At 31.5% G+C, this 11,759-nt stretch overlaps 1 long non-coding RNA gene across 1 annotated transcript; it reads left to right on the top strand.

Moving 5' to 3' along the window:
• Positions 1 to 1,118: 1,118 nt before the first annotated feature.
• Positions 1,119 to 6,996, top strand: LOC135137460 (uncharacterized). The gene is made up of 4 exons (XR_010281811.1): positions 1,119 to 1,692; positions 4,026 to 4,233; positions 4,330 to 4,662; positions 5,412 to 6,996. It is a non-coding gene; the product is annotated as an uncharacterized LOC135137460 (long non-coding RNA).
• Positions 6,997 to 11,759: the final 4,763 nt, after the last annotated feature.

An 11,759-nucleotide genomic window follows, 5' to 3' on the forward strand; every position in this document is an offset into this window, starting at 1 on the left:
AAAACTGATTAGAATATGAAGTTAATTCTTTAATATTGAAGTTTAGTATTGCTAAAATTTGTTCTTCAGTGGATTTCCAACAACGTGCCATCACGCTTATGTGTGATTTTTTTTAACACTCCGTGTAGTACAAAATAAAGAATTTATTAATGATATCTTGAATATTTTTCTCTACTTCGTTTTTTAAAAATTATTAATTTTGGATTATTTCCCGGTAAACCGGAAGTGCAAAAAAATTGAAATGTCATAAATAAGTGTTTTACACTGTATCATGTACAGGATGTCTCAGACGAAACTACGTGCCTTACATCTTTTCTTGACAACAAATATAAATAAATTCTGTGACCGCTGTTGTTTTTAACTTCAAAGGGGAAGCTTAATTTACTATACAAATCCCTATTTTTTTAAATTGCACCGTATATTATATTTTTTTACGGATTTTAATATACAGTAAAGTAGAGATTGCAGTGATATAAAACACTTATATGTGTTGTATTAGTTCCGATCATATGCGTAAATAACTCTTTTTCAAAACAGTTTGAAACAAAATAGTACTTTATTTCACTCGTCTTGGGTTTTTTCATATTTAGAAATATTTTTTTATCGATTAGAAATAAAATAATATATTTATATTATTGGATTCGCAATTGAATCGTCTGTTAAAATCCTTTCAAAAATATATACCTTGCAATTTAAAAAAATTGAGATTTGCGTCACCCGCCAAAACCAATTATGTATGTGGTCTTATTTGTAATGTTCTGAATTAAACTTTCAAACTAAAACAATAGCGTTTACCAAATTTCAATTTCTCTCCGTTCTGAGGATATGAGGCCCTGGATTTTATTTGGGACACCTCAGAGCACACCTACTAAAAAAAGTTGATACGAAAAAGATAACGGCGTTCTGGAAATTTTGACCAATCGTATATAGGTATGCCTTACTTCCTTTAAAAAATAAAAGCCAACGATGACACAGCAATTATGTTATGTTACACAATACTCAGGCGTTGGCATGAATGTATTTGTCTTATCATATTTATTTGAGTTTCCTTATTCAGCAAACAATGCAACAAAATTACTGCGTTGCAAGAGAAATGAGACATGTTGAAAATTGTGATATTGAAACGCTATAGTTACGAGTATAATAGTTCGTAAAAATTTACTTTTGCCCTAAAATGTTTTAGGAGGCGAGAGTGCAGTTACGAGCACCGACGCTCGTGAAATTTTTATCAAATGGGTAACCTTTATTTTAAACAATACATTTTTCTGCAGTGTTTCTATTTAAAATATTGCGTAACACTCCCAGCTGTGCAGCTGTGTTGCCACTATCAAGCACAGACAGCGCGGGAGGAATAACAAAAAATGCGATAGTGCGAAGGAGTGCGAACGAAGTCGATTAAGCGGGTGCTGCACCGACAATAATTTGCGATTGATGTCATTGGCAAATTAATTTGCGTTAAATTGAGTTGTGTTAAGTACAGTGGTGCAGTAAAGTTTTTCAACTTCTTATGTGTTGTGTGTGCAACATGAATACGGAACAGGCACGTGTTATGTTGATTGAAAAAATGAAAATTATTCAAGAACAAAAAGAGCATTCAGGATTTATTCGCATTGAGCCTCTTCTGCATAAGAATTACCAGGAGCATCGGCGAGGACTGAAGAAAATGTTGGTATCAGAGGAGGCCAAGACCAGGTAAATTTATTTTTAATGTTTGCACGTAACGGTATGATCCAAAGTTTTCATCTAATTGTAAAAGGGAGGCTGTAAGTGGTGCATGTAGGATATGATAGAGGCAGAAAGACAATGTTTATTGGAAACGCTTATTAATCGCTGCCTCCCTTTATGTAAAGACATTTAAGTCAGACGTTATTTTCATGGAACTTGTTGCAGAGTGGACGGTGAATTCACGTTCCAATTATTTTACATCGATAGATGCATTTCTGTTAATTTAAACAGCATCAATTTTAAAGTTCGCAAAATAAATTCAGTAAAAGTTGCCAGTTCCTAATTTATCTTGTAAAGAAATCTTTCATTCTTTGAAATTACGATTAACACGGCAAAAAGCAATTCGTTACATGGTTTGTTATATAAATTATAAAATTTTGTTCAGCAATTTCCACAATTTTTTTATTTCGCATGCGTAAATTTTAAAAAATAGTAAAAAATTATTTAGACAGAACTTTCCTCACCTATTATTATGAAATTGGATTCTGCGAATTTTATTTTTTCATGACAACGCCTATAAGTAAAAAGAAATGTATGCACTGTTGAAATTGCGAGTAAGGAAGGATACTTGGTGTATGTTTCAAGTGAGTTTTTCATAATAAAATTATGTGCTAACACTGCTAACGTCATGAAGTTTGTTGCAAAGTTGTATCAATTTGGATAGGTACCAGGGTTCAACAAAATCGGATTTTTTTCAATAAAATTAAATTCAATGTTCACTTTACGGTCACGATTTTTTTGGGCCATTTTACTTTTTCACTTATCTGGAATTAAAATTCAAAATGTAGACGACATTGGTCTAAGGTTATTTAGTCAGAAATTTATCGGCCCAAGATGTACATTACAATATAATTCAGTTTTTTCCAAAAATTATAAAATTCCACTTTGCGAATTTTATTTTTGTGGCAGCGCCGAAAGTTATAATAAAGATCTTTGAAATTTTGCAATGTTTTAAGGCTATAAAGAGCATAAAAAATTTTGAGTCAAAATGTATTTGCTTCTCCCCTCCAAAAAATTGATGACGTCAGCTCAAAAGTTTGCCGAACAATCCTATCTAAAATGTACAAACCATGATGAGTCTCTTCTTGTAATTTCTCATTCGATTTATATTTTTTGGATTTGCATATACAGGATGACTCAAAAAATTTTATGAATCCGCATATTTATTTTATTGATTTAATCAGGAACTATAAAACCTAGTGCTTTGAAATCGTGGAAATGTTTTAAATTTATCATAAGCATGGTAAATTTTTGATCAAAATATATTTGCTCATCTCCCTAAAAAATTGATGACGTCACCCCAAAATTTTGCTGAATAAATCCTATCTAAAATGTACAAAATATGATGGGTCTCTTGCGATTTATTGTTCCATTCATATTTTTTTGATTTGCATATACTGGGTGACCCAAAAAATTTATGAATGGGTAAATATATTTCATTGATTTAATCAGGAACTACACCGAATGCTTTGAAATCTTGCAAATGTTTTAAGGTTCTAAAGAGCATAATAAATGTTTAGTAAAAATATGTTTGCTTATCACCTCCAAAAAATTGATGACGTCACCCCAAAATTTTGCTGAATAAATCCTATCTATCAGGTACAAAATATGATGGGTCTCTTCTTGTGGTTTATCATTCCATTTATATTTTTTGGATTTGCGTATACAGGATGACCCAAAAAAATTAATGAATGCGTGAATTGATTTTATTGATTTAATCAGGAACTGCAGAACCGAATGCTTTGAAGTTTTGCAAATGTTTTAAGGTTATAAAGAGCATAAGAAATTTTTAGTCAAAATATATTTGCTTATCCCTGCCAAAAAATTGATGACGTCAGCTCAAAATTTTGCCGAATTATCCTATCGAAAATGTACAAAATACGATGAGTCTCTTCTTGTAATTTATCATTCCGTTCATATTTTTTGGATCTGGTGATATACAGGTTAACTCAAAAAATTTAATGAGCGCGCAAATTTATTTTGTTGATTTAATCAAGAACTACAAAACCGAATGCTTTGCAATCTAATGCAAAAAAAAACATAATAGGCATGCAGTCACGTTTCCGACAGCGAGAGAAGTACTGTCTAAACTCTTTAGACCAATTTTTTTGTATTGTTTTAACTTTTTTTTTTCAAAAACCTATTTATAGCAAAATATAAGGATGGACTAACATGTCGTAGATGTAAAAGCATACTGTTTTGTACATTGTGAATAGGAAACACTCTTGGAATAATTAATTTTGTTGATAATATTTGTTAGTGTAAGTTAATCGGTTTTCTTAAAAAAATTACTGTTTCAGCTTCTAAATACACAATCCCGAATGAACAAAGTGGTCCTTATGCCGATCGAAAGCTAAGTGAGGATGATTGTTATAATATACCCACGGACTACAGCAGGAGTAGCAGCGACGAGATTTCTGAAAGCCCACCCTTGACAAGAGTATCATTAAGACTTCAATTAAAACCTAGAAAACAAGGAAAGAAAGAATTCCTAAAAGATGTAAAGAGGTAAAATAAAATTTTTAAAATATGTAATCACATATTGCAATACTTTATAAAATGTTTATAAAAAATACGTAGTACAAATATATTTTGTAATTTCAGATGCGTGAATACCACCCCAAAGTACAAAAAGTTTGTCAAGAAAAAGATTCGGAATGGAAAGAAGATTATTGACGTTTCGTCGACAAGTAGATGATCGAATGTACAGTTGACAATGTAGTCCAAAACGAAAGATAACTGTTAGGACCTCACATATACGAGAAACACACAATTTCGTAACTTGCCCTAACTGGAAGTACCTAATAGTGAAGCTGCCGATTTGGAGAAATTTCGTGGAAAATTTTTAGAACTACAAGGGTATATTCAATCTGAGGATTATGATTTGAAAGATGTTACAGAATTTTGACGAAGACATATTAGCGAAAGAATTATTATGTAAGTATTGACTCAGAAGTTTAAGATCTAACAGATGATTTAAACATTTAGATAACATGTAAGGCTATAATTTTTTTTATTTTTTATGGTTGGGTTTTTGCATTTTTTATTGAAAGTTATTGAAATTGTATCGTTGTATCATGTAGGCACTGTTTTTATAACTTTATTTCGTTGTCGTCTCGCTGTAGGTTCCATTAGTTTAGTAGCTCTAAAAATTTTGAATGTCATGTTTCAAAAATTAACGAATTAGGTCTACATTAATAATCAAACGATGTTATTATTTAGTGTGTCTTGATATTTCAAATAGTTAGGTAGTTAACAGCGCAAAAATGAGTCTCGTTAACATATTTCTTATATTCTATGAGGCAGTGATTTTGAATTAGGGCTCTTTAAATGTGCAGTCTGAAAAGTTTTTTTCATACAAACTTTTTACACCAAGTTAAAACAGATTTTACAATTTCAAATATTTCCTATTCGTAAATTTGTATTTGCATTAAAAAATATGCTTTTGATTTATATCTTTCAACGTGTTCATGTTTTCTCACTTGGTATTGATGCTGAGAAATCTGTAGAACATGGTGAATGCTTCAATTTTTTGCGACATAGTAAAAATGTTACGTGTCATTGTAATTTACTAAAAGTATTAGGGGAATAGGTAACAATAAATCTACGCAGTCAACGATATAAAAAAGTGTCTACATAATATGAGATGTTATTGTTATTGTTTCTAATAGAATCTTATTATTTAGCGGAAAAATCACCACTTCTTGATGTAGTAGTCGCAGGATCAAGGAAAACGGTACAAAAAAAAACAAGCATACAGAACACCAACAAAACAAGTAATGACAAGAAATTAAGTAAAGAAACAGAGTCTATTACAATGCTGATACTAGAACATTCCCAAGTAGAAACACCACATAAAAAGCCAAGAAATTCTCGAGGAAAACCAAGAATTCCGTCAACGAAACAACTTGAAGCAATAGTTTCTAATCCCTCTAAAAGGCAAAAATTAACGTAAGAAACTACTCTATTGCAAACAGTTTTTAAAACTTGATAGAAAACAAAAAAATATCCACTTTAAATTTCTGTATAACGAAACTAGTTCCTGTAAAGTATGATTAACCTCAATTCCTTTAACTTTTTTTTTGGAATTCCTGGGTATGTTTTTTATTTTGTGCCTTGATTATATATATTTTTAATATTCTTCAGTCGAGAACGTTTTTCAAACTGTTGTTAAAACTAAGTCGCCGTTTAATTTGATTCATTATCAAATTAAGGCCAGCTGCTAGGTCTTTTACATGTGATTTTCAGTACATATTCAGAAGGTAATATTTCCAATATTAATGGACGTATGGTCGTAAAATTTTAAATATAACATATCCACAACTTTCTCTACATAGCACAAGGTCAGTTTTTTTAAAAACAATTTAATCATCACCTTTTTTTAATGTAATTTATGCATTAACGTATCTTTCAAAATTAGTATCTCAATTAAGTATGGAAATTGCAGAACACTGTGTTCAACACTGTTTTCAGTTGATAAAACTCCATCGTACCAAATACGTTGGAAATGAAACAGTCAAAATAAGCTTGTGTAGTAGAAGCTTTTAGATGCTTCTTTTTCTGTATCTCAGTTCCAACAAAAAAAGTGGACGATATGTCTGGTACGATTTCTAAACTTTGGTAAGAAAAAAACGGTGAAAACCGGGTTCCAAAATTTCCATATATAATTGAGATATTGATTTTTTAAAACACGTGAAAGTTTCAACAAAATTTAAAAAATACATGAGATAACAAACTGTTTTAAAAAAATTCTCCTCGTATTATGTAGTGAAACTTGTGGACAGGTTACATTTAAATTTTTGTAACAGTAAATGTGTTAATAAGGGAGGTATTAAATTCTGAAAATATATTGACAATATCATAAGAACCAAACGTAGCGATTTCTCATAATTGGAAGTATTTATGTACCTTTGGTTTTTTGGAATTCCTAGGTATATTTTATTTTCTACATTAATAGTTTTTTTTTAATATCTATTGTTCGTTCAGTTGAGAAAGTTTTTCAAGCTGTTCGTAAAAGTAGGTCATTGTATAGTTGCATTCAGTATCGAATTAACTGGAAATATTTATTTAGGTACCTTTAGTTTTTTGGAATTAAGTATATTTTTTTTGTCTTCTACTTTAATTTTTTGTAATAAAGTAGAAAAAGAATATTGTGCAATTGAATTCAGTAGAGATAGATATGTACGTAGTGTTAGTTTTTTTTTTAATTTTATTTTTTACCTTAATCATTTTCTTAATATTCTTTAGTTGTAGGCCCATTTCGCCCTGGTTCACAAAAATTGTAGTTATATAGTAAAAACAAAAAAAATAAAAATAAAATGTTATGACAGTGATTGCTTTTTATTGCAGTATCAAACTTTGAAAATTGTAAATTTTCCCGAGTTAAATATTTGATATAGAGCTTATATCATAGTTACAAAATAGCATAGTGCCAAACTATGTGTATTGTGAGCTGCAGAAGTTTGTTCGGTTCTTTTTGAAATTCAGTATAGGGTACATTTATAAAGGCAACTTTTATTATAATATTTAAGTTATCTATTAAAAGTCAGGTACTTCTGTGAAAACTGATTCTTTGAACATGTTAAAAGTTCGTTTAATTTGAAAGACAATTCAACGCAGCCACAAACTAGCCGTAAGATGTGTATAATTTAGTTAAAATTGTAACTGAACATTTTTGTGGCAAATGAAATTACCCAATCCGAACTCAAGAGAAATGGGTTTTATTAAGGCCAAAAAGTTGTAGTTGTTCAACGTTTGGTAGTAGAATATTAACAACAATTTTAGAACAGTCCTTACAAAAACATATTAAAGATTTACGAAGATAGAGTAATAAAAAATTTTCAGTGTGTGCTTTTATTTATCTATTTAATTTTAAATAGTCGTTAAATATTGAAAAGTAATTCACTCTATTGGTGACTTTCATTTAAATTATGTTTAAAAGATATGGCTGTAAACATTGTAGTCGCTGTTTTCAATCTTCTTTAAGATCCTCCGAAAATTTCCTCGAATGTTGTCAGTGTTCGCGACTGTATTCATTTATTTAACTTTAAATGCAGTTTGTCAAAAGCTTCAGAACTCTCTTGATATACATCATATTGGATACAGTTTGTTAAATATTAAAATTACCCAAATCTGTGAAGTGAATGTCCTTTAACGTGTGTTTAAAAGATACAGTTGTGTAAAACTGCTTGCATAAAATATTAGCAGAAGTTCAAACCGTTGATAATACAGAGAGCAAACCAGTATGTCCACCTATGGGCACATAAGAGAAATGCAAACTCTAAAATCTTGCGAGAGCACACACCCGCAAGGGGTGAAGGGGGAACAAGGAGCATGCTCTTGTAAAGTAACCTACATCATTAATAATATTATTATGTCAGTGATGGTCAACAGGCAATAGCCCAATTACTGACCACCTTAGCAAAATATATGACCAACAGCTGAACCCACGAAGGCAAAGTTAAACAGACTGAATGTAGCTACATATACAAAGAAAAAACCTATTTATTTAAATATATCAAATGCATTCTGTTCCGAATTGTATAAAGTACACATCTCGTATATAGGTGAGTGTTTTACAACGTTTAAGCGAGGAGTAGGCAAATAGAAGCAATCATGAGAACGAGATGACAATCTGGGGACAAGCAAATATAATCGACTCAAAAGATCCGGACAATCAATATGAAAATGAACCAACTTTTTTAAAAAATTCAACGATGCAATAGTCCGTCTGCAATGTAAATCTCTAAACCCAAATTTATTTAAAAGAGTAATATGGGCCGAACCCCTTGGTGGATAAACACCATCCGCCCTAAAAGCTAAGTACTTCAAAAAACGTCGTTGAATCTTCTCCAATGTGTCTATATGAATCCAAGAAAATGGAGACCAAACAACACTTGCATATTCAAGCTTGGATCGCACATAAGCAAAATATAAAATTTTCAAACAATCAAAGTCACTAAAACTACTGCCACATCTTAGTATAAAACCGAGTGATTTGAGAGCATTGGCACATATATTATTTATGTGATTTACAAAAGAGAGTTTGGAATCAAAAGTGACTCCCAAATCACAGAAAGAATCAACTCTAGTCAAAATGGTGTTATTGAGATCATAGGGATACAAGGTTTGGATATTTTTGTTAGTAAATGACATAATAAAGCATTTGTCAAAATTTACCGGGAGAAAGTTACAATTGCTCCAACATAGAAATTTCTGCAGATCATCTTGTAACATCCGGCAGTCATTAATACTCGAAACAGTTCTAAAAATTTATAAATCATCCGCGTACATAAGAATGTTTGAACTAATACTCTTTGCGATGTCATTTATGTAAATCACGAACAAAAGAGGTCCAAGAACCGAACCCTGAGGCACTCCAGACAAGACAGAAAAACTATCTGACACATGACCATTATATTTAACGCACTGAGTCCTATTGGATAAATACGATTTAAACAATGAAAGTAATGAAGCAGAAAACCCAAAATTACTTAATTTAACTAGCAAAACATCATGATTAAGTTTGTCGAAGGCCTTGGAAAAATCAGTATAGGCCACGTCAACCTGAAGCATAGCATCAAAGCTTTCTGAAACAAACTGTGTGAATACACAGAGGTTAGATATGGTGGAACGGTTACTTACAAATCCATGTTGACAATCAGATATTTTACTACGAACATTAAATAACAAAAATTTATGTAAAACAAATTCAAAAACTTTGGCAAAGTTACAAATTAGCGAAATGGGCCTGTAATTCTCAATTGTATTTCTACTCCCTTTCTTAAAAATTGGAGAAATAGTAGAATGTTTCCAGATATCGGGAAAGATGGCAGAATTTATTATTAAATTAAAGATGACTGATAAGGGATGAGAAAGCACCGAAGCACAATCAGATAATAAAAAACCCGGAATATTATCGTGACCACTCGTTAAGTTACACTTAATTTTTTTTAGCGCTTTAAACACATCTGCTTCACTTATCGTGTTGAATTGTATAAGATCATTGTAAGACTCACATACGAATTCATTCAAATTTGTGGCTTTACAGTCAGTGTAACCTGAACTAAAATGGGTTGCAAATGCATTTACTATATCTGCAGGATTACAGAGTACCTTGTTATTATAACTCATTTTGGACGGTATATCCCCTTGTTTTTTAAGTTTGCTTATATGTGTCCAGAATTTATTAGGATTGGCTTTTATGTTATTTTTCAAATCCCAGATGTAATCACGATAGGCAATTTTGACATCACGTTTTATTTCGGAACGTACAGATTTGAAATTCAAAAGATCCTCTAAACTTTTACTTCGTTTATACCTAGACCAAAGTTTCCATTTAAATTTGATTTTATTAATAATGTCAAATGTGAACCAAGGCGGGAAGGGGCTATGACGAATGTTACGAGTCTTGGGCACATAAATATCAAGGATGTTAATAAGTTTATTGTAGAATAAAGTACATGCAGTATTCGGATCATTAACTCCATTTAAAAACGACCAATTAATTTGCCCAAGATGGTGATAAAGGTTGGGATAATCAGCTTTCCGAAAGTTCCACCGTTTAACTAATATTTCAGAATTACCTAAAATCTTACTTTTTCCTTGATGAGTATCTATGGTAATTACCATAGAAGGATGATGACTGTCTTCTGGCAAAAGATAATCATGACAACCAATAACAGAGCACTCATAGTTAGAAAGAATCAAATCTAAAAGTCTGCCATTAGTGTTCATAATAGTATTAAACTGACAATAGTTATTAAGATTTAAAAAAGTGGTTAGGGCAGACAACTTGTTATTACCAACAATATTGTTCTCTAAACCAATATGATATTCAGCAATGTTAAAGTCACCTATGATAACCACACGATCATTCCATAAATCAGCAAGATTACCGAGCAAATTAAATAATGAGATATAATCATCAACAGATGACTTGGGCGGAACATAAATTACCAAAATGTAGAAAGAGACATATCTATATGTAAGTTTTACCCCCACAATGTCAATTAAATGCAACTCATCAAAACCATGCGGGGACAGATCAATAAGCAAAACAGAGAAATATTTGCGCATTGCTATCAAAACCCCACCACCTCTGGTAAGAGTAGTTTTATTAAATTTACGATCAGATCTGTATATCTCAAATTTGTCAGGACAAAATTCTGAATTAGCCACAGAATCAGTAAGCCACGTTTCAGTGAGAATTATGAGCTCAAAATTACAAGTTAGTAAAGAATTGAAAAGTTCGACTAGTTTTGAGTTTATACCTCGGGCATTTTGGTAATAGATTGATAACGAAGATAGTAAAGTGATTGAAGCAGTAGAATTATTATTCGTTGAAACGGTACCTAATAAAGTGGGATCCTCCAATGATTGCTATATGGCGGAGCCGAAAATGTCGCACTTGATTTTATCCATGGTTTTTCTAAATAACGTGCATTGTTTATAGTCCCAAGCCGCATGATCATACGTAACATCAGAAACTTCAAATTCATCTGTCGCTAAACTTTCTAAATATTTGGAGTAGTTACAACATTTAAAACTATCAGACCGACAATCAACAAGTTTATGCTCTCCGGCACATTTTGGGCAGCTAGTTTTATTTTTACAATATTTCGATGCATGACCGTAGTTGTTGCAATTGTAACACCTAGTTACTTCGACAGCATCATAGATGGAACAACCATCGAGACCAATAAGACAGTGACCCACGCCCAATGCTCTTTTATATGTGTACAAATCGACTTCAATTAAGGCTTGATATACAGTATTATTTCTTTTTGTACAGCTCAGTTTTAACAAATTAACACTCGAATTAACATCAAAAATAGACTCATTTTGTTTTTTAAGGTACAAACAAGAAGTTCTCCTCATCAAAATCATCTGAAAAACCAGTTATTCTAATTGTTGGTCTTATACTTTTAACTTCACGAATTTCATAGTCATCAGCAAACTTACCTTTAGCAATTTGTTTGAACGATTTAGTATTTTCACACCCAAGCAGCAGTCCCCCATCCTTGAGTGGTTTT

The sequence above is a fragment of the Zophobas morio genome, unplaced genomic scaffold, assembly GCF_036711695.1.
Source record: "Zophobas morio isolate AGI-343-1 ecotype UQ-CSIRO unplaced genomic scaffold, CSIRO_AGI_Zmor_V1 ptg000029l, whole genome shotgun sequence".
Taxonomy (NCBI): domain Eukaryota; kingdom Metazoa; phylum Arthropoda; class Insecta; order Coleoptera; family Tenebrionidae; genus Zophobas; species Zophobas morio.